Below are 22,024 nucleotides of genomic sequence, written 5' to 3'. Positions count from 1 at the left end.
TTGACGCCGAAGGAAGTCTCCCGTGTCTCTGTCTTTAGTGCGCCAGAACAGGTATCCCACGAAGGTTTTAGGTGTTGTCCCCTGGCACCGCTGGGCCTTAAATAGTCCAGTCCTTCAGTTGGCGCCCAACGCCTGTGTGGGCTTTGAGAGCTGTGTGGGCTGTGAGAGCTGTGTGGGCTGTGAGGGCTGTGTGAGCTGTGAGAGCTGTGTTGGCTGTGAGAGCTGTGTGGGCTGTGAGAGCTGTGAGAGCTGGGTGTGCTGTGAGAGCTGTGTGGGATGTGAGCTGTGTGGGCTGTGAGGGCTGTGCAATCTGTGAGAGCTGTGTGGGCTGCGAGAGCTGTGTGGGGTGTGTGGGCTGTGAGAGCTGTGAGAGCTGTGTGGGCTGTGAGAGCTGTGCGGGCTGTGAGAGCTGTGTGGGCTGTGAGAGCTGTATGGGCTGTGAGAGCTGTGTGGGATGTGAGCTGTGTATGCTGTGAGGCTGTGTGAGCTGTGAGAGCTGTGTGGGCTGTGAGAGCTGTGTGGGCTGTGAGAGCTGTGAGAGCTGTGTAGGCTGTGAGAGCTGTATGGGCTGTGAGAGCTGTGAGAGCTGTGTGGGATGTGAGCTATGTGGGCTGTGAGGGCTGTGTGATTTGTGAGAGCTGTGTGGGCTGTGAGAGCTGTGTGGGCTGTGTGGGCTGTGAGAGCTGCTAGAGCTGTGTGGGCTGTGAGAGCTGTGTGGGCTGTGAGAGCTGTGTGGGCTGTGCGAGCTGTGTGGGCTGTGAGGGCTGTGTGAGCTGTGATGGCTGTGTGGGCTGTGAGAGCTGTGTGGGATGTGAGAGCTGTGTGGGTTGTGAGAGCTGTAAGAGCTGTGTGGGCTGTGAGAGCTGTGTTGGCTGTGAGAGCTGTGTGGGCTGTGTGAGCTGTGTGGGCTGTGAGAGCTGTGCGGGCTGTGAGAACTGTGTGGGCTGTGAGAGTGTGGGCTGTGAGAGTGTGGGCTGTGAGAGCTGTGAGAACTGTGTGGGCTGTGACAGCTGTATGGGCTGTGAGAGCTATATGCGCTCTGAGAGCTGTATGGGCTGTGAGAGCTGTGTGGGCTGTGAGGGCTGTGAGAGCTGCATGGGCTGTGAGAGCTGTGAGAGCTCTGTGGGATGTGAGCTGTGTGGGCTGTGAGGGCTGTGTGAGCTGTGAGCGCTGTGCGGGCTGTGAGAGCTGTGTGGGCTATGAGAGCTGTGTGGCTGTGAGGGCTCTGTGGGCTGTGGGAGCTGTGTGGGCTGTGTGGGCTGTGCGAGCTGTGTGGGCTGTGCGAGCTGTGTGGGCTGTGAGAGCTGTGTGGGCTGTGAGAGCTGTGTGGGCTGTGAGGGCTGTGTGAGCTGTGAGAGCTGTGTGGGCTGTGAGAGCTGTGTGGGCTGTAAGAGCTGTGAGAGCTGTGTGGGCTGTGAGAGCTGTGTGGGATGTGAGCTGTGTGGGCTGTGAGGGCTGTGCGATCTGTGAGAGCTGTGTGGACTGCGAGAGCTGTGTGGGGTGTGTGGGCTGTGAGAGCTGTGAGAGCTGTGTGGGCTGTGAGAGCTGTGCGGGCTGTGAGAGCTGTGTGGGCTGTGAGAGCTGTATGGGCTGTGAGAGCTGTGAGAGCTGTTTGGGATATGAGCTGTGTGTGCTGTGAGGGCTGTGTGAGCTGTGAGAGCTGTGTGGGCTGTGAGAGCTGTGTGGGCTGTGAGAGCTGTGAGAGCTGTGTGGGCTGTGAGAGCTGTATGGGCTGTGAGAGCTGTGAGAGCTGTGTGGGATGTGAGCTGTGTGGGCTGTGAGGGTTGTGTGATTTGTGAGAGCTGTGTGGGCTGTGAGAGCTTTGTGGGCTGTGTGGTCTGTGAGAGCTGCTAGAGCTGTGTGGGCTGTGAGAGGTGTGTGGGTTGTAAGAGCTGTGTGGGTTGTGTGAGCTGTGTGGGCTGTGAGGGCTGTGTGAGCTGTGAGGGCTGTGTGGGCTGTGAGAGCTGTGTGGGCTGTGAGAGCTGTGTGGGTTGTGAGAGCTGTGAGAACTGTGTGGGCTGTGAGAGCTGTGTCGGCTGTGAGAGCTGTGTGGGCTGTGAGAGCTGTGTGGGCTGTGTGAGCTGTGTGGGCTGTGAGAGCTGTGCGGGCTGTGAGAACTGTGTGGGCTGTGAGAGTGTGGGCTGTGAGAGTGTGGGCTGTGAGAGCTGTGAGAACTGTGTGGGCTGTGACAGCTGTATGGGCTGTGAGAGCTGTATGGGCTCTGAGAGCTGTATGGGCTGTGAGAGCTGTGAGAGCTGTGTGGGCTGTGAGGGCTGTGAGAGCTGCATGGGCTGTGAGAGCTGTGAGAGCTCTGTGGGATGTGATCTGTGTGGGCTGTGAGGGCTGTGTGAGCTGTGAGCGCCTTGTGGGCTGTGAGAGCTGTGTGGGCTATGAGAGCTGTGTGGGCTGTGAGGGCTGTGTGGGCTGTGAGAGCTGTGTGGGCTGTGCGAGCTGTGTGGGCTGTGCGAGCTGTGTGGGCTGTGAGAGCTGTGCAGGCTGTGAGAACTGTGTGGGCTGTGAGAGTGTGGGCTGTGTGGGCTGTGAGAGCTGTGAGAGCTGTGTGGGCTGTGAGAGCTGTGTGGGCTGTGAGAGCTGTGTGGGCTGTGACAGCTGTATGGGCTGTGAGAGCTGTATGGGCTGTGAGAGCTGTGAGAGCTGTGAGAGCTGTATGGGCTGTGAGAGCTGTGAGAGCTGTGTGGGATGTGAGCTGTGTGGGATGTGAGCTGTGTGGGCTGTGAGGGCTGTGTGAGCTGTGTGAGCTGTGAGAGCTGTATGGGCTTTGAGAGCTGTGTGGGCTGTGGGAGTGTGGTCTGTGTTGGCTGTGAGAGCTGTGAGAGCTGTGAGAGTGTGGGCTGTGAGAGCTGTGAGGCCTGTGAGAGCTGTGTGGGTTGTGAGCTGCGTGGGCTGTGAGAGCTGTGTGGGCTTTGAGAGCTGTATGGGCTGTGAGAGCTGTGATAGCTATGTGAGATGTGAGCTGTGTAGGCTGTGAGGGCTTTGAGGGCTTTGTGGGCTGTGAGAGCTGTGTGGGCTGTGCGAGCTGTATGGGCTGTGCGAGCTGTGTGGGCTGTGAGGGCTCTGTGAGCTGTAAGGGATGTGTGGGCTGTGAGAGCTGTATGGGCTGTGAGAGCTGTGTAGGCTGTGAGAGCTGTGTGGGCTGTGAGAGCGTGGGCTGTGTGGGCTGTGAGAGCTGTGTGGGCTGTGAGAGCTTTGTGGGCCATCCAGGCTGTGTGGGCTGTGAGAGCTGTGAGAGCTGTGAGAGCTGTGTGGGCTGTGTGGGCTGTGAGAGCTGTCTGGGCTGTGAGGGCTGTGAGGGCTGTGTGCTCTGTGAGGGCTGTGAGGCCTGTGAGAGCTGTGTGGGCCGTGAGAGCTGTGTGTGCTGTGAGAGCTGTGTGGGCTGTGAGGGCTGTGAGGGCTGTGAGAGCTGTATGGGCTGTGAGAGCTGTGAGAGCTCTGCGGGATGTGAGCTGTGTGGGCTGTGAGGGCTGTGTGAGCTGTGAGGGCTGTGTGGGCTGTGAGAGCTGTGTGGGCTATGAGAGCTATGTGGGCTGTGAGGGCTGTGAGGGCTGTGTGGGCTGTGAGAGCTGTGTGGGTTGTGAGAGCTGTGTGGGCTGTGAGAGCTGTGTGGGCTGTGAGAGCTGTGTGGGCTGTGAGAGCTGTGTGGGCTCTGAGGGCTGTGTGACCTGTGAGAGCTGTGTGGGCTGTGAGAGCTGTGTGGGCTGTGTGGGATGTGAGAGCTGTGAGAGCTGTGAGAGCTTTGTGGGCTGTGAGAGCTGTGTGGGATGTGAGCTGTGTGGGCTGTGAGGGCTGTGTTACCTGTGAGAGCTGTGTGGGTTGTGAGAGCTGTGCGGGCTGTGTGGGCTGTGAGAGCTGTGAGAGCTGTGCGGGCTGTGAGAGCTGTGTGGGCTGTGAGAGCTGTGTGGGCTGTGAGAGGTGTGTGAGCTGTGAGAGCTGTGTGGGCTGTGAGAGCTGTGTGGGCTGTGAGGGCTGTATGGGCTGTGAGAGATGTGAGAGCTGTGTGGGATGTGAGCATGTGGGCTGTGAGGGCTGTGAGGCCTGTGAGAGCTGTGTGGGCTGTGAGCTGCGTGGGCTGTGAGAGCTGTGTAGGCTGTGAGGGCTGTGTGGGCGATGAGAGTTGTGTGGGCTGTGCGAGCTGTGTGGGCTATGCGAGCTTTGTGGGCTGTGAGAGCTGTGTGGGCTGTGACAGCTGTATGGGCTGTGAGAGCTGTGCGAGCTGTATGGGCTGTGAGAGCTGTGAGAGCTGTGAGGGCTGTGTGAGCTGTGAGAGCTGTATGGGCTGTGAGAGCTGTGTGGGCTGTAAGAGCTGTGTGCGCTGTGAGGGCTGTGTGGGCTGTGAGGGCTGGGTGAGCTGTGAGGGCTGTGTGGGCTGTGAGAGCTGTGAGAGTTGTGTGGGTTGTGAGAGCTGTGTGGGCTGTGCGAGCTGTGTGGGCTGTGCGAGCTGTGTGGGCTGTGTATACACTATCTCTATACCAGCATTAATGTTAAACATTGCACAAGCGGCTTGTAAATATGCCAATGAAACCATTACACTATCTCTATACCAGCATTAATGTCAAACATTGCACAAGGGGCTTGTAAATATGGAAAGGGGCGACCAATCGGTCCCCCCGAACGTATGGCAGAGTACCACGATCCCCCCGGGAAGCCATCTTGAGCGGGAGGCGAGTCTCGGCTGGTATGCCCGAAGCGGCGTAGCCGGGGCGCGCCTTTTCCCGCCCTAGAGTGGGTTGGCCTAGACACTGACGCGGCTGGCCACGCCCTTGGGGCAGGCAGGGGCGGGTTTACGCCCGCCCTGAAGACGGATAAAAGGAGGAACAAGACCAGAAAGCATCCTCTTGTTCCTGTGCTCTGAAGCTGCACCTCCTCGCTGTACGTGAGCTCGAGACGGAACGAAGAGCCAATTTTGAGCGTTGTAATCGTTCTTGTTTGTTTTCCAGATACTCTGTTGGAGAATGCCGAAGAAGGCGGGAAAGCGAATGACTACCGACCAGATGCTGCGTGTTCTCATGAAAGAGGTGACCGACCTAAAGAGGCGAACGGATAAAGACGAGGAAGGGGGGCCGAAACGTCCTTTGGTGGGAGCAGCCCCGGGAGGAAAAGGCAAGAGGCCCAGGAGGGGAGCAGCTGGGGGAGATATCCCGGGTCCTAGTGTCCCGCTCGAAGCACCCACTCCCGTGCCGGAGGAAGGGAATCCGATTCCCGTTGTGGTCACCCCCGTGTCCGGGGAAGATATGCCGCCCGAGCTGGCAGCCCAATTAGCAGCGTGGTTGGGAAAAGGTAGCGAGGGCGCCACGGCTGTCGACGCGCAGGTGTTGATGAAGCAACTGCGTGAAACACGGGAAGCAGCGAGGGTATCCACGCCGGCTGCTGCCGTAGAGAAGTCACAGGGGACGGTTTCAGTCACAGACACAGCGTCCAGTTCAGGTAAGCGGCCATTGCCGATTGCGAGGGAGGAGTCGGCACCATCTCGAAGGGAGAAGTTGGGTCAGCATGTCCCTTTAGCTATTAAAGAAAAGATATGGGCAGGGGAATATGTAAACATCTTCTCGTTGCTTACTGATCATTATGAGATGGAGCATGTTAAAGGTCAGAAGGACCTCATGCATCCGAGTGTTTGGCGCGCAAAGATGGCCGCCTTTAAGGTAAATGAAAACATTGGCAATTGGGGCAGGGCGTGGGGGGTTTTCACATCGATCTTGGGAGAACGAAGGCCCGAATTGCTACCCGAATTGCCGATTTATCAGTCACGGATCATGGGGTACTCTGTATCACACGAGGGTAATCATTGGTTTTGCTATGATAATCTTTTCAGAAAAGCAAAAGAGCATGATAAAAACTTAACTTGGGATTGTTATGATTCGGTGTCCTGGTCCAAAATGAAGGATACTGGTATGTTGAAATTGCCATTGGTGGGGAGTAACGAGGGCGAATCCTCCCGTCAGTATGCGGGGACGCCCTTTCGATCAGGTACGGGTACCGACAATCACTCGAGGCCTACCGGTAATGCAGGTAAAAAGGGGGTTTGTTGGAACTTTAACAGGGGTAAATGTACTAGGCCCCAGGGGTCGATCAAATTTAGACACGAATGTAGTGGGTGTGGGCAATCATCCCATCCTGAGTCCACGTGCAGAGCCAAAAAGGGTGATAACGGGGGTAGAGGAGGTGCCAAACAGGTCTAACATAGTCCGAGGGGCACCTTTACCTACCCCGATTGATACCTTGGCAATGATTCCCTGGCTCAGTGAATACCCGGATCGTGCTTCTGCTGGGGTGGTGCGGAACGGGTTTTCATATGGTTTCCGCATCCCAGTGGGTGACTTTCAGGGTGTGGAAAAATGCAAAAATCAGTTATCGGTCTTGCAGCATACGACCGTGGTACAGGAAAAGATCCGGAAGGAGGTTACTCGAGGTCGAGTCGCCGGTCCGTTTAGTGTACCCCCGGTTGCTAACTTTGTTTGTTCGCCTTTAGGAGTGGTTCCCAAGAAGGACCCGGGTGAGTTTCGGCTGATACATAATTTGTCAGCCCCACGTGGTCTTTCCGTAAACGAAGCGATAGACCCGGAAATGTGTTCGGTGCGGTACGCATCCTTCGATGAGGCCGTAGCCATTTTGAATCGCCTGGGGCCCGGTGCGCTGATGGCAAAATCTGATATCGAGTCAGCGTTCCGGTTGCTCCCGGTACATCCAGACGATCAGCGTCTCTTGGGATTCATGTTTCAGGGTCAGTATTACATGGATAGGTGTATGCCGATGGGATGCTCTATATCTTGTGCCTACTTCGAGAAATTCAGTAGTTTCCTACAATGGGTCTTCACTAAGAAGACGGGTTTCCAACATGTGATGCATTATCTCGATGATTTTTTGTTCCTGGGGGCAGCCGGGGATCCGGAATGTGGGCAAGCTTTGGCTGCATTTGGTGTTTTAATGAATCAGTTTGGCGTGCCATTGGCACCAGGTAAGACGGCGGGTCCTTCGACTTGCCTTGAGTTTCTGGGGATCGAGTTAGACTCCGGAGAAGGCTGTTTCCGTTTGCCAGGTGATAAAGTGTTAAAATTCAGGGCATCCCTGCAAATGTGTATGAGTGAATCTAAGGTTAAGCTGCATCAATTACAGCAGTTAGTGGGACAGTTGAATTTCGCCCTAAGAGTTATACCAATGGCCCGCCCTTTTTCCCGTTCGATCGCTCAAGCCATGGTCGGACTGAAGGAGGGCCATCATCGCACAAGGCTCTCGGCAGAGGTCCGCCAGGACATGCGCATTTGGTTGGCATTTCTAGCGGATTTCAATGGTCGAGTCGTCTGGAATAAACCGGCCGTGTCCTCTGAGGAGCTGGGGCTGTGGACAGATTCGGCAGGGAGCATGGGTTTTGGTGCCATTTTCGGCACTCAATGGTCTGCACAAAAATGGCCGGCATGGTGGCATAACAGTGGACTGACAAGTAACATTGCTTTCCTGGAACTTTTCCCCATTTTGGTGGCCCTGAGAACGTGGCCCGAAGGGTTCAGGGATCACTCTGTGGTATTTTGGTCTGACAATATGACCGTGGTTGAGTGTATCAATAGCCAGGCAGCACGATGCAAATGGATTTTGAGACTGCTCAAGGAAATCGTATTACTGTGTATGCAATTGAATGTGCTATTCAAAGCAAGACATGTCCCGGGGGTAATGAACCAGGCGGCTGATGCCCTTTCTCGTTTTCGTATGCAGGCCTTCTGGGGTTTTCTTCCCACAGCGGACCCGGAGCCGGCACCCTTTCCCGAAGCTCTCTGGTCTCTCGGTGCCCCGAACTTCGTAACCTCGTGGGAGAGAGTTTAGCACCCAGGACGAGGAAGGCATATGAAGGGGCGTTCCGGTCCTATTTAGCCTTTTTGGGGACTGCTAGAGAGGAGCTTTGGGGCCAGGAGGAATGGGTAGTGAACTTTCTGATGTCGTTACATCTGGCAGGGAAATCGGTGGCCACGGCCCAGAGGCATCGGGCTGCCATTTCCTTTGTTGCTAGGGCTCATGGGATCCAGGACCCGACAGCGTCTTTCGTTGTGCAAAAAGCGCTACGTGGGTGGCAACGCCTTGAGGGTCGCAGAGTAGATGAGAGGCGCCCGATAGGTTTGGATAGGTTGGCCCAGTTATTATCCAGACTCCCTACAACATGTTCATCTCAGTTTGAGACAGTGTTATTCCGAGCCGCTTTTACGCTGGCATTTCATGGGGCTATGCGGGTAAGCGAATTAGTGGCAAGGAACAAGCAGGATGTGACGGGAGGACTGTGCGCAGAGCACGTTCAGATCAGAGGGGAGACGATGACTGTCTCGTTTGTGAGGTCCAAGACCGATCAGAGTGGGATGGGTGACTGCATAATTATACGCAGGATTCCCGGGTCGTCCATGTGCCCAGTGAAGTGTCTAGAGGATTATTTAACACGAAGGGTGGCATCATGGGAGGGGACCTTGTTGAGACACGCAGACGCCACCCCACTGACAAGGTTTCAGTTTCAGCGGGTGCTTGCGATGTCGATTACAGCTGCGGGCTTGAACCCGGGCGAGTTTGGGACCCATTCCTTTCGGATAGGGGCTGCTACAGAGGCTACAGCCAGGGGTCTGAATGTGGAACAAGTTAAACGTGTGGGGCGCTGGTCCTCCAATTGTTATAAAAGGTATGTGCGTTTGCACATGTTGTGAAGCTGTAATGATGTACTCACGCTTCTTGTTTTTGTTTGGTTTTCAGTTACGCAAGCCTACGAGGCGGGGCGGAATATGCAGTCGACCCAACACCGGGCCAGCGGTCAGACATCACCGGCTGTTAAAAAGGAGGTGTGGGTCGTGGGCCACTCATACATGAGGCGTGCCGCGGACGTATTCAAGGCAGGTGACATGGTGCACGTGGCTGGGGAATACGGGTACAGTGTGTCCTTCTACGGAAAGGGCGGTCTCTGTATTGACCAGTTTCAATCATTTTTCGAGGGTTTGCTAGGGCGGACGAGGTCACCGCCGTCTGTAGTCATAGTACATCTTGGGGGCAATGATTTGGTCACCACTGGTAGACGACTTCTCCTGGAGGCGATGCTTTCCACTGTAAGTTGGTTAGCGAGGAGAGTTCCAGGGTGCACAATTGCGTGGTCCCATATGATCCCACGAAAAGTGTGGCGGGGGGCTTTTTCTGTTTTTGCTTTAAATCACTCTGTGAGAAAAATTAATAACAAAGTGAGTAGGTTGTTCCGTTCCAATGCACTACATTCTATCTCGCATGGGTGTATTAATGATGACAATATGTACTTGGGGGATGGTGTTCATTTGTCTCGGATGGGGAATGAGTTACTCATAGGAGACTTCATAGCTTGGCTAAAGACGTTAAAACATGACCTTTAGGTAGGAGTGTGGTGGGGGGTCCGGATAGCCGGTCAACTATCCGGACCTGTGGCGGTAAGGTCATGATCGGTGAGCACTAATTGGAAGATCCCTATGAGTGGGCGTCACCCATTACGGATGGGGGCGCTCGGGGGAGGTGGCCATTGGCCCCTCAACGGGGAGGCGGTCCCTTCTAAGGATGGGTCGCCGAAAGGAAAGGGAAGGCGGTCAAGGCCCCTTCATGGGTAGGAGGGGTTACAGCCCCCTCCTGGGGAATTTCCCGGGGCCAGGACGTCTGCGACGGCAGATGTGGTAAGTTGTGTGGGGTTTGGGGGGGGTCTACGCTACCTTCTAGATACCTCACACGAGTCCTCGTACGACCTTTAAGTGGCGTCGAGTTTTATTGGGGCCCCCGTCAAGTCAAGGGAAATTGGTAGTTGCACTTGAGGTATGCCTCCGTGCCGCCCCTCTCAAGTGAGGGGGATATGTCTGGGTTAGGGATCTTGACACCGGTTACGACCTTGCCGTTGGCCCTTAAACGTTAGGATGTACAATTTCAAAAGTTAAGTAAATGTTTGGTAGGATGTTAGTTCGGCTAGGAGAACCTTTGTATTAGAGGATATGTTAAGGTTAGCCAAACAGCGCAATGTGGTAATGAAATTGTACATAATATGAAACTGTTGATTTAATGTTTTTAATTTTGTTTCATATTTTAATAAATACGGCCCGGGAGGGTCACTCCCTCCCGTCTTCCAAAAACTTCAGAACGGTTTCCGGTTTCCCATCCTTGGGGATTGTGTTGAGAGGGGGTGGCGGGTATCTCAGCCATATGGAAAGCGGCGACCAATCGGTCCCCCCGAACGTATGGCAGAGTACCACGATCCCCCCGGGAAGCCATCTTGAGCGGGAGGCGAGTCTCGGCTGGTATGCCCGAAGCGGCGTAGCCGGGGCGCGCCTTTTCCCGCCCTAGAGTGGGTTGGCCTAGACACTGACGCGGCTGGCCACGCCCTTGGGGCAGGCAGGGGCTGGTTTACGCCCGCCCTGAAGACGGATAAAAGGAGGAACAAGACCAGAAAGCATCCTCTTGTTCCTGTGCTCTGAAGCTGCACCTCCTCGCTGTACGTGAGCTCGAGACGGAACGAAGAGCCAATTTTGACCCACCCACCAGCCCCTGAAGACAGCGAGTGGTTTTTGAATAAAGTTTAATGGATAATTCTGATTTTCGTTTACAGGTTGTGGTATTATCGTGAAGATTTTGAGTATGCAATAAAGAATGATCGATTTGTGTTATGTTTTGCAAATAAAGTAATTGTGCTTTAGTGTTCATCAGTAAGCATGCTTTGAATAAAGTTGCTGTTGCTACTGTCTGTTATATTTAGTCTTTAGTTATTTAGTTATCATTGTCGTATTTATTTTGGTCGGGCGGTAAGGTCATGATCGGTGAGCACTAATTGGAAGATCCCTATGAGTGGGCGTCACCCATTACGGATGGGGGCGCTCGGGGGAGGTGGCCATTGGCCCCTCAACGGGGAGGCGGTCCCTTCTAAGGATGGGTCGCTGAAAGGAAAGGGAAGGCGGTCAAGGCCCCTTCATGGGTAGGAGGGGTTACAGCCCCCTCCTGGGGAATTTCCCGGGGCCAGGACGTCTGCGACGGCAGATGTGGTAAGTTGTGTGGGGTTTGGGGGGGGTCTACGCTACCTTCTAGATACCTCACACGAGTCCTCGTACGACCTTTAAGTGGCGTCGAGTTTTATTGGGGCCCCCGTCAAGTCAAGGGAAATTGGTAGTTGCACTTGAGGTATGCCTCCGTGCCGCCCCTCTCAAGTGAGGGGGATATGTCTGGGTTAGGGATCTTGACACCGGTTACGACCTTGCCGTTGGCCCTTAAACGTTAGGATGTACAATTTCAAAAGTTAAGTAAATGTTTGGTAGGATGTTAGTTCGGCTAGGAGAACCTTTGTATTAGAGGATATGTTAAGGTTAGCCAAACAGCGCAATGTGGTAATGAAATTGTACATAATATGAAACTGTTGATTTAATGTTTTTAATTTTGTTTCATATTTTAATAAATACGGCCCGGGAGGGTCACTCCCTCCCGTCTTCCAAAAACTTCAGAACGGTTTCCGGTTTCCCATCCTTGGGGATTGTGTTGAGAGGGGGTGGCGGGTATCTCAGCCATATGCCAATGAAAACATTACACTATCTCTATACCAGCATTAATGTCAAACATTGCGCAAGGGGCTTGTAAATATGCCAATAAAACCATTACACTATCTCTATACCAGCATTAATGTCAAACATTGCGCAAGCGGCTTGTAAATATGCCAATGAAACTATTACACTATCTCTATATCAGCAATAATGTCAAACATTGCGCAAGCGGCTTGTAAATATGCCAATGAAACTATTACACTATCTCTATACCAGCATTAATGTCAAACATTGCGCAAGCGGCTTGTAAATATCCCCTCTTTATCTTATATTCCATCTCAATTGATGCCATTAGTGAAATCCTTTCTGCATCGCGCACACCATTTCATATGGTTTTCTATCTGCCATTTCTATCCCTCTCCATACATTCACTGCTTCCACCCATGTTAAAGGTTGCACAATGCGCTTCTAAAAAAGGAGCATATTTACAAGTCCAATGAAACCATTACACTATCTCTATACCAGCATTGAATCCAAGCATAAAAAAACAATTTAAAAAGAAGTCTACCTTATAAACTAAAAAATACAAACTGTAAGCACACCCAGCTAACATTATGGAAAAAGGTAAAACAATAATTCCTTAATTCACACAGACACTCACTGTGATCCTTTTAAGAAATCTTTAAGCCACACATGTTATCAAAAACATTTAGCATGGTAAATCATTTTACACACAGAGCACAGCCCATTTAAATGAACACTACAATACAATGCAGAAACCTGACTCATTTTCAAACTACAACAGGAATGAAGCCCAATATGCTTGTTTTGCTTCCCAATAGTGCAAACAGCACTCTCTCTATATTACTCACCTTTAAAATCACTTTTGAAAATATAGAACAGTGTCAAACACACAGCAGGTTTTCTTAAGCAGAATCTCTGAAATGCACCTCAGACACTGAAACCAGAAATCGCACACTTTCCCACTCATTCTTCACACATATTTCAGGTCTTAACCAATGAAATCTCTTCCCACACTATTTCAAAACTAAACTAACATTTCAATTGGTTCTACATTCCCACAATTTCAAACTCACATAATATTCACCCATCCCCCTAGTGCTCATTCAACCTGTCACCATGGTAACTCCCACCTAAGGAAGAACAGAGTTTAAAGGTTCATTATACTTTGTTGCAAATGAATCCACCAAGGTTGTTAGAGCTTTCAAAATAACAGCTAATCATGTGCAATGTTCCTTTCAATTACCTTTTCTGAACCAATAAAATAGCTTCTTTTAAAAAAAAAAACTATGCACCCTAATATGCTCTTTTCCATTTTCAGAAAGCACCAATCATTTCTTAAGCTTCAAGTGCAGTGAATGTCCTCCTCTTTTTTTTCTACAATGCAAGCTTTCCAACTGCCATTTCATTTACAGCCCTCATCTGAGTACAACCAGACCTGCCTTGAAGATGCCTTCAGTATGGTTTGTAGGACAGTTTTGTATTCTGGTCTAAAAGGTATGCAACAAACAGAGGAATTTTAAACCTTGATTTACCAAATGTGGATATTTTATGGATTGGCCAGAGAGGATTTAGATGTCACCAATTGATACCATTGGTGAAATCCTTCATGCATCTCCCACATCCTGACCTTATAATTGTGCACTGTGGTGGAAATGACTTATGCACTTAAACTGGGGTTGGTCTGGAAATGCTATTGAAGGACATCTTTGGACAATTGATTTCACTTTTTCCTCAAACTGCGTTTGTCTATTTCAATATATGCCAAAGACAAAAATGGAATTGGTCCAATCAATTTTGTCCACATATTGAGAAAGCAAGGAAACATGTAAATAAATCTGTTTCTGCATACATGAGAGACTATGGAATGGGTTGTATATACCACAACAACTTGCGTTACAAAATGCAAGGAACCTATAGGACAGATGGTGTACATTTCACTGATGAAGGGAACAGAGCCTATCTCTGTAACATCAGACTCTGCATTGGTACTTACTTGTAGGTACCAAAAAAAAAACACAATGAACACAACGGCTCTTTTTAGAGCCAACTAATATGTAAACACTCAAATTTAATTTTTAACTTTATTTTTTGTATTCATTTTTACCGAGGTCCGCGCACCGAGCACTCCCTGTGCGCGGACCTATCGTGTTTTCTGTTATTTTCTTTAAAAAAAAACATTATTTTTAACCTTAGGAGTCCTTGAACGACCCCCTGAGAAGGCATAAGGGGTCAGGGACTCTCTACCCTACCCCCTTCCCACGTTTTAAAGTTATATTTTTCACTCTCTTCTGAAATCACAAAACGGCGGCGATAGTGTTCGCGCACCGTGCATTTACCGAGCACTCACGGTGCGCGGACCTAGTGCAATTTAAAAAAAAAAACGAAATGGAAATGGACATCGTCTCCTCTGTAGATACCTTGTATGTTGTAATGCAAGTTATTGTGGTATATTGAATCCATACTATAGTCTTTCAGGAAAGCAGAAACAGATTTGTTCACATGATTCCTTCCTGTCTCAATGTGTGGTCAGAATTGGCGTAGGGGGTCATGAGTTCCTACTCTGGTGAAACACACTTGCTGTTCTATATACTTACTTATGTTGTAAACTAGTGCATCAGAGACAGTCAGTGACAGAAAGGATACAGGACATGAAGAACACAACATTGTATCACTTTGCTACTACCTCATAAATTACATTTAAATAAGTATAATTTTCAAAACAATTTTTTTTACTAAATTAAAATTTATTTATCAGAATTTTCAAAATCTAAAAGAACTTGTAGGATTTCTTCATCAGAAATGTAATCCATCAAAGTGTCTGAAAATGATTTGTCAAACTCGACAACGTCTACGCATTCCATTAATTCCATATCTAGTGTTTCATCAAAAAAATCTGCCATGGTATCTCCTTCATGTTCTTCATGATTTGTTTCATCTATAGGATCAATATACACCTCAGAATAAGTTGCCTCAATAAACGTTGCTGTTATTTCAAAGAAGATGTTGGTAGGCTCCTCATTTTAATTCATCATTTTATGTTAGTGTACTATTAAACGAAAGAGAAACAGCGCTTACTGCGTGATTTCCTGCTCTGGTGAGACACACTTGCTGTTCTTTAAACTTACTTATGTTGCAATCTTCTGCATCAGAGACAGACAGTGAGAGAAAGGATGCAGGAAATGAAGAAGAGATGTCAAATACACATTTAAGAAAATTTTGGGGAAGAACGGAAGTATTTATGAGTAAACTTACTATGTAACACAAACAATTATCAGTTTGCTACTACCTCATAAATTACATTTAGTTAAGTATAAATTATCATACAATATTTATTTACTACATTTTAATTTATTGTTGGGAATTTCCAAAATTTAAATGATTGTCTAAGATTGCATCATCAGCAATGTCAATATTGAAAATCTCCCAAAAAGGATCCTCAAACTCAATAAACTCCAAAGCTTCCATTAAATCTGAATCCGAGGATTCATCATAGAAATCGTCCATGCCATCTCCTCCATCATAAAGCTCTCCTTCAGGATTACTCTCATCAACAGGAACATCCTCAATAACAGTCACAAAATGTCTATAACGATGTCAAATGACTCTTCATTTTCAACCATTATTGATGTAAGTGTACTATTAAAAGAAAGAAAAAGACAGTGAGATGTTACAGGGTAAGAGTGAGATAGGGCAGAGAAAAACTATTAAATTCAGTAAGAAGAGTTACTACTGTGTAAATCTCACCCCAGAAATTGAACACCAAAATGTCCACACAAAAGTACCTCAGACACTATAGCCACAAAATGGCCGTGTTTCCCTGGACAATGTATAATATCAAGCAAGAATTAGAAATATAAAGCACTGCATCTGATGTTGCGCTACTCAATCCATAAGTATAACAGAAAAACATTAAATAACTAACAGAAAACATTTTTCCTATTAACTTAAAGTGAACAACAGAGTTCTCCTTACAAATTAACAACTCACCTTCTAGAAAACTGTTGTACAGTACATTCTGTCTCAATCTCACACCTCAGAAACATACCTCAAACACTAAAATCTCAAAATGGCTGTGTTTCCCTCTCATTTTTCATACATATTCAAATACCCAGCTGATCACATTTCATCACACACAAAATCAAAACCAATGTAACATTTTAATTGGTTCAAGTTATCAACACATTCAAACTCGCATAATCTTCAACCTACCCCCAATGCTCTCTACTAACTCTCCACAAAACACCTACCTAAACCCAAAGGTGTAAGATTCATCACTCAATGTTGTACTCAACAAACATCTAAACACTGAAACTTGTTATTTTAATGTATTTCTTTTTTGTCTTTTTGAGCCATGTTTTTTTTTATTTTAATTTTTATTTTTTCAACCTTCGGGGTCCTTTACAGACACCATGACAAAACCTAGGGGGCTCAGGAATCTCTACCCTGCCTCCTTGTCAACTATTACACTTCTGTTTACAACCACTATCATCTGCCACAAAAACAAGATGGCGGACAACACTTCCTCATTTCGACTGAATGGAATGTTGACAGACGTCCAACAGCCAATCAGAATTCCGCGCGTGCACGCTAAGGTCCACGCACGTGCAAGGACAGTGCAAGGACGGTGCAAGCCCGTGAGCGCACCGTGTCCCGCCTATAGATATATAATTTGAAAAAAGTCGATTTTCTCAACAATTACTGAAGGGATTTTCACCAAATATACAAAATGCACTTCTGCATCCCAGGCTCTACGATTCAAGCGCGGGGATGCCTAATGGTAACCAGGCGCTATATTAAAACTCAGTAATAATAATTTTGCCAAGTTAGCAGTAATTCTATTCAGCCGTTCGGGCTGTAGCTGTGTCTAAAGGTCCTATGGAAAATTGCATTGGACTCAATTTCACATTCCATTTTCTCAAAAACTACTGGAGGGATTTACACCAAACATACAAAAGGCACTGCTGCCTACCAGTCACTACCATTTTGCCAAATCTGGTGTAATTCCATTCAGCTGTTCAAGCTGTAGCCTTGTCAGAATGTCCCTATGGAAATTAACATGGGGAAAACACGTTTTGAGACCCCCCTTTTTTCTCGGCCCCAGCTTGACGAATCCCCCCGAAACTTTAAGGGATGGAGCAGAGCGCAGCGAGGCAAATTTAAAGAAAATTACAGGCAGATCCCTCAATCGGCGCCAAAGTTATTCCCAATAGAATGTTCGTAATTTCCTATGGTAAGTAGGTCCTAACTATATATACCTACTGGCGACCGCCAGTAGGTAATATATATATATATATATATATATATATATATATATATATATATATATATATATATATATATATATATATATATATATATATATATATATATATATATATATTACCTACTGGCTATCGCCAGTAGGTATATATAGTTAGGATTTATTCCCTATGGGATTTTTGAAAATTCTATGTCTAATAACTTTGGCGTTTGTGGACGGAATCGGTTGAAATCTTCAGGAAAATGGCACATTTTGTTTCTGAGCAGCCCTTGAAAATTTGGGGGGGTTTTGTCGGGGGGGGGGGCTGAGAAAAAAGGAGGGTCCCAAAACGCGTTTTTCCCATGTTAATTTCCATAGGGCGGTTGGACTCACTTTTAGCTCGAACGGCTGAATAGATTTGCACGAAACTTGGCAAAATTGTAGGGACTGTTAGCCCGATGTGCCTTTGCTAGGTCTCAATATATGTGCTTCAGTGGATTTTGAGAAATTAACGTTTAAATCAAGATATATATCTGTAACAGCGCTCCGGGCTGCGCTCCGGTTCGCTTACTTTTCGCGAAACGGAACTTTGCGTGCAGAAAGCTGATTGGCCCTCCGGTGTCTGTCAACATTCTAAACAGTCCGGAGCGGCCGCCATCTTATCTCTCGGTAGGATCGAGAGAGAAGAAGAGGTGAAAAACGAAGGGGGAATTTAATGAAAGGGGGCAAGGTATACCCCTCTTGACCCCCTAGGAATGTTGTTGGGGTTATTAAAGGGTCCCGTGGGGAAAATAAAAAAAAAATGATTTTTCACGGTAGAAGCGCTTCACGGGCCGCGAACTGGGCCGCAAACTGGTAGCGAAACGGGAATTCGCCATTTTGTGCTTCGTTTTAATTAAATTACTAGGTATAAGGGGGTGCGGGAGACGTATCCTAATCCCCTATGTTTCCTGAGGGTGGCTGAGGAGGCTCATATATGTTGATACTAAGCATGGGCGAATGTTGCGAATCTCGCGTTCGCGAATTTTGCGGATTTGCGAACTCGCAATCCGCAAAATCCGCGAATTCCCGCGAATTTGCGGATTTTTTTTTTTTGTGTGTTCGCGCGTGTTTCTGCCAGTTCGCGAGGGTTTTTACAATTTTGCAATTTGCGAACTTACCTGTCGGGTCGCAAGTTTTGCGAACTTGTTGTTTCTATGTGTCCAGCCTGTTTGGGACACTCTTCTTCATCACTGCCACTCTCTGTCACCACTGCCACTCTCTGACTACTCATGCCACCCTCTGGCCCACCCATGCCACCCTCTGTTTCATCACCACACCCTCTGGTTGTCCAGTGTACATTATTTTCGGCAAAGCAAAGCACACCTTCCCTGCCTCAAGTGACCTGAATTAATTTGGGGCTGATTAATGTGTCACAGAATATTTTTTTAGCTGGCACCTGCTTCCTTAGTGCTTCCTGATTAGTGATCTTTTGCACTTGCTAAGTGCTTTCATTGTTGCAAAATTAGTTACAACACCTGCCCTGCCCCAACTGACAATAATGAATTAGGGGCTGATTAATGGATTTTAACTTCCAGCCTGGCTCCTGCTTGTCTCCCTTAGCTGTAATTCAGGACCTTTGTGGCATATGTGTAACTATTCTGAGGTTCAGAGCAGGGTCACATAATAGTTGCAACTGGCAACTGAACTCTGGAGGGGCCCCTCAGGAAGCACTACAGGAAATGGCTACTAATGATGAGCCTGAACTTTTGAACCTGGTAAGTAGTTTCAGTTTTGCTAAGATCGTATTTCTGCAATTTAGCACTTACTCGCGGGGTGCGAAGTTGTACTGGCAAGCCGCGAACTCACGCGAACAGTGCGAGCAAGCCATAAAATCCGCTGCTCGCGGATTTGCGGATTTTGCGGGAGATTCGCGGATCTCGCGGATTGCGAATTTACCAAAAATCCGCAAAATCCGCGAGCGAAACGGATTTTCCGCCCATGCTTAGTTGATACATCTCTTCCAGCGGCTGTGCGTGAGCTTTTTTTTTTTTTGCTGCGTGACGTCTGTTAACGTTCGATTCGATGGAAATCAGGAAGTGTTGACCGCCAATTTGTCACTGCGATAAAATATTTTGTTATAAATGAATCCTTATTGATAAACATTGTCTGCGCCATCTTGCCTTTTTTCCAATGCCACAATTTTGTCGTGCACGGCAGCCATTTTAGATGCCAGGCTGGTCCCAGGCTATCACCTAGCCCTGCGGATGTAGTTTATGGCCCCAGCTGTAGAGAATCCAGACATGCCAACCCTCCCGATTCAGGCGTGAGACTACTGATTTCAGTGCTAGTCTCCCGCCTCTCGATTTCTGCAAGCAAAAACCCGGGGGCATATTACCAACAACTAGCGATAATTTTTGTCTCTAACTTGTTTAGAGACAAAAATTATCGCCGCACATCGGCGATTTTTATCGCAGATAAACCTTGCTATTATCGCAGAAAAGTCAGCGATATTCATGTATTATCGAGCAAATGCTCTTAGCCATGTTATCCACCTCCCATTGGATAACATGGCTAAGAACTGCTCAGGTCAGGTGTTAGCTTTTGGAGATATTCGCGCTTAGCGCGAATATCTCCAAAAGTTGGTAATAGGAGATAGCGATGTTAGGGACTGTTTCCAGTCGCTAACATCTTGGCACGCCCACTTTGCATGTCATTAGTGATAAATATCACTGACATGCAAAGCGGGGCCCAAGATGGTCGCTATCTCCTTTTAGCTGTCACTAACTGGTGTTAGCGACAGCTTGGTAATAGGGAGATAATTTTATCTCCGCTTTCTTGGCTTTTAAAGCCAAAAAAGCGGAGGTAAACCCCCTTGATAATATGCCCCACGATTCCTCGGGAGTTTCAGCTGACAAGGCTTGGTATTGTGTTACGTGGTAATTCTTCCAGGAAACGTCAGAGGGTCGATGCAGGGGTTCTAGAAGGGGTGATAAACCATTTAAGCCTCATGAACAAGCGCATGGTCTTTTAAAGATCTGTGAAGTACTCGGGGCGGCGGTGTGTGTGTGCCCTCTTTCAGGAGCGGGCGGGGGGGGGCACTGCCAGCAACTTCCAGGCCAGGCAGTGTTCAATAGTTGCATCACCCTTTCTCTGCCTGCTATTGCGCTCCATGCTTCGGAAAGGTAAGAAAAAGAACGTGCATTTGAGTTTGAAATGTCCGATCCTGTAGCAGTACACTTGCAAAGCCCACACATGACAATAACCCGATTCAAGGCCCCATTCACCCGTTTTAAAAAAAATATATAACACTCCAACAAAGTAGGATTATAAAACTTTATTAACTTTTAAATATAATGAACGGAACAAAAACTGTAAAAACATTTAAACATTTTTCACAAAAAAAAGCAACAATGGTCAGAAGCTGTCTTTTGTGCGAATAGTCCCAAGGCAGCACAACGTGCTGAGTTCTGGACGGCACCCAGGTGATGTCACCTGGGTGCCGCACTGGTTTTGGTATCCTACAATGCTGCTCCGAAAATTGGCGTGGGGCGTCCCGGGTGGTGCGGGGGGAGGCCTCGTCAGTAGCGGTCTGTTGTGCGAATAGTCCCAAGGCAGCAGAACGCGCTGAGATGTTGATGGCACCCAGGTGATGTCCAGTAAACTGCCGCACTGGTTTTGGTATCCTACAATGCTGCTCCGAAAATTGGCGTGGGGCGGCCCGGGGAGGGGGGGGCGTGGGGGAGGCGGCGTGAACGGGCCTCCCCAGGTGGCGGCCATCCAGCTGAGTTGCGCCCGCTCTTGCGGCTACAGCGTCTCGCTCACCATGTTGTTGAGTTGCTCCCACTCTTGCAGTGCAGCGATAGGCGGCTGCCACATGACTCTTAAAATGGCGGACGGCTCTTCGGTTTTGGGCCTGGTCCACTAAAATGGCCCTGGGACACCTTGGAACTCGGACGCTTGCCTGCTAGGGCTTGGGCTCCACTCTCGAAAAGCGTCCCCTCAGCCGTGAAGATTCTACAAAAGTCTTGGGGGCCCTCGACTCCTGCAGGCTTCCGGTGGGGAGCGGCTGCCATGATTGCTCGCGGAATGACCACGACGGAGCCACGAGATGGTGGTGCTCTCATGCTGACGCCAGCTTCAGTCTGAATCATCCAGAAACAAGGTGGGGCTTTCATCGTTTGGGAAAAAAAAATGTTCTAAACCAATGAAAAGTGTTATTTTTAGGTCATATGACCAAGCCTTCTATCTTTAGGAAACCAAAAGTAAAATGAACCAATGAACAAGTCACATGACCTGTTATGCGGCATAGGGCTACAAAAAGCGTAGAAAATCCGTTGGCACGTGAGGCGGCGTCAGTAGCGGACCGATGTGCGAATAGGCCGAAGGCAGCACAACGCGCCGAGATCCGGATGGCACCGAGTTAGTGTCCAGCAAGTTGCTGCACTGGTGTGGCTATCCTACAATGCTGCGCCGAAAGTCGGCGTGGGGCGCCCCGTTGGCCTGTGAGGTCACGTCAGTCAGTGGGGGCTGTGCGTCTCCCCCAAGATGGAGGCTCCTCGGCTGCAGTGCGGCGCCCCTTAGCGTTTCACTCGCCGTCCAACTGAGTTGCGTCCGCACTTGCGGCTACAGTAGGCCGAAGGCAGCACAGCGCGCCGAGATCCGGATGGCACCGAGGTGGTGTCCAGCAAGTTGCCGCACTGGTGTGGCCATCCTACAATGCTGCGCCGAAAGACGGCGTGTCCAGCTGAGTTCCGGTCACTTTTGCGGTACAGTGACTCGAACGCGCCGAGATCCGGATGGCACCGAGGTGGTGTCCAGCAAATTGCCGCACTGGTGTGGCCATCCTACAATGCTGCGCCGAAAGACGGCGTGTCCAGCTGAGTTCCGGTCACTCTTGCGGTACAGTGACTCGAACGCGCCGAGATCCGGATGGCACCGAGGTGGTGTCCAGCAAGTTGCCGCACTGGTGTGGCCATCCTACAATGCTGCGCCGAAAGTCGGCGTGGGGTGCCCCGTTGGCTTATGAGGTGATGTCAGTAGTGGACCGATGTGTGAATAGGTCGGAACCAGCACAAGGCGCCAAGATCCGAATGGCAAGTCCTGGATGTTGAGTGCCATAGTTGAGAGTTCTGAGCAGTGCTTGTAAGACTGTCTGAAGCTTATTTGCACCTGCTGCAGCTTCACTATTGCCCTGGTGTGGCCAAAGGTCGCACATGACATAGGCGGCCGGCTCCCGAGGTCCGGCGGAACTTTTTTCCTTTTCCTTTCT

Source organism: Lissotriton vulgaris, chromosome 8 (genome assembly GCF_964263255.1).
Source record: "Lissotriton vulgaris chromosome 8, aLisVul1.2, whole genome shotgun sequence".
NCBI classification, from domain to species: Eukaryota; Metazoa; Chordata; class Amphibia; order Caudata; family Salamandridae; genus Lissotriton; species Lissotriton vulgaris.
This window is presented reverse-complemented; position numbering follows the sequence as displayed.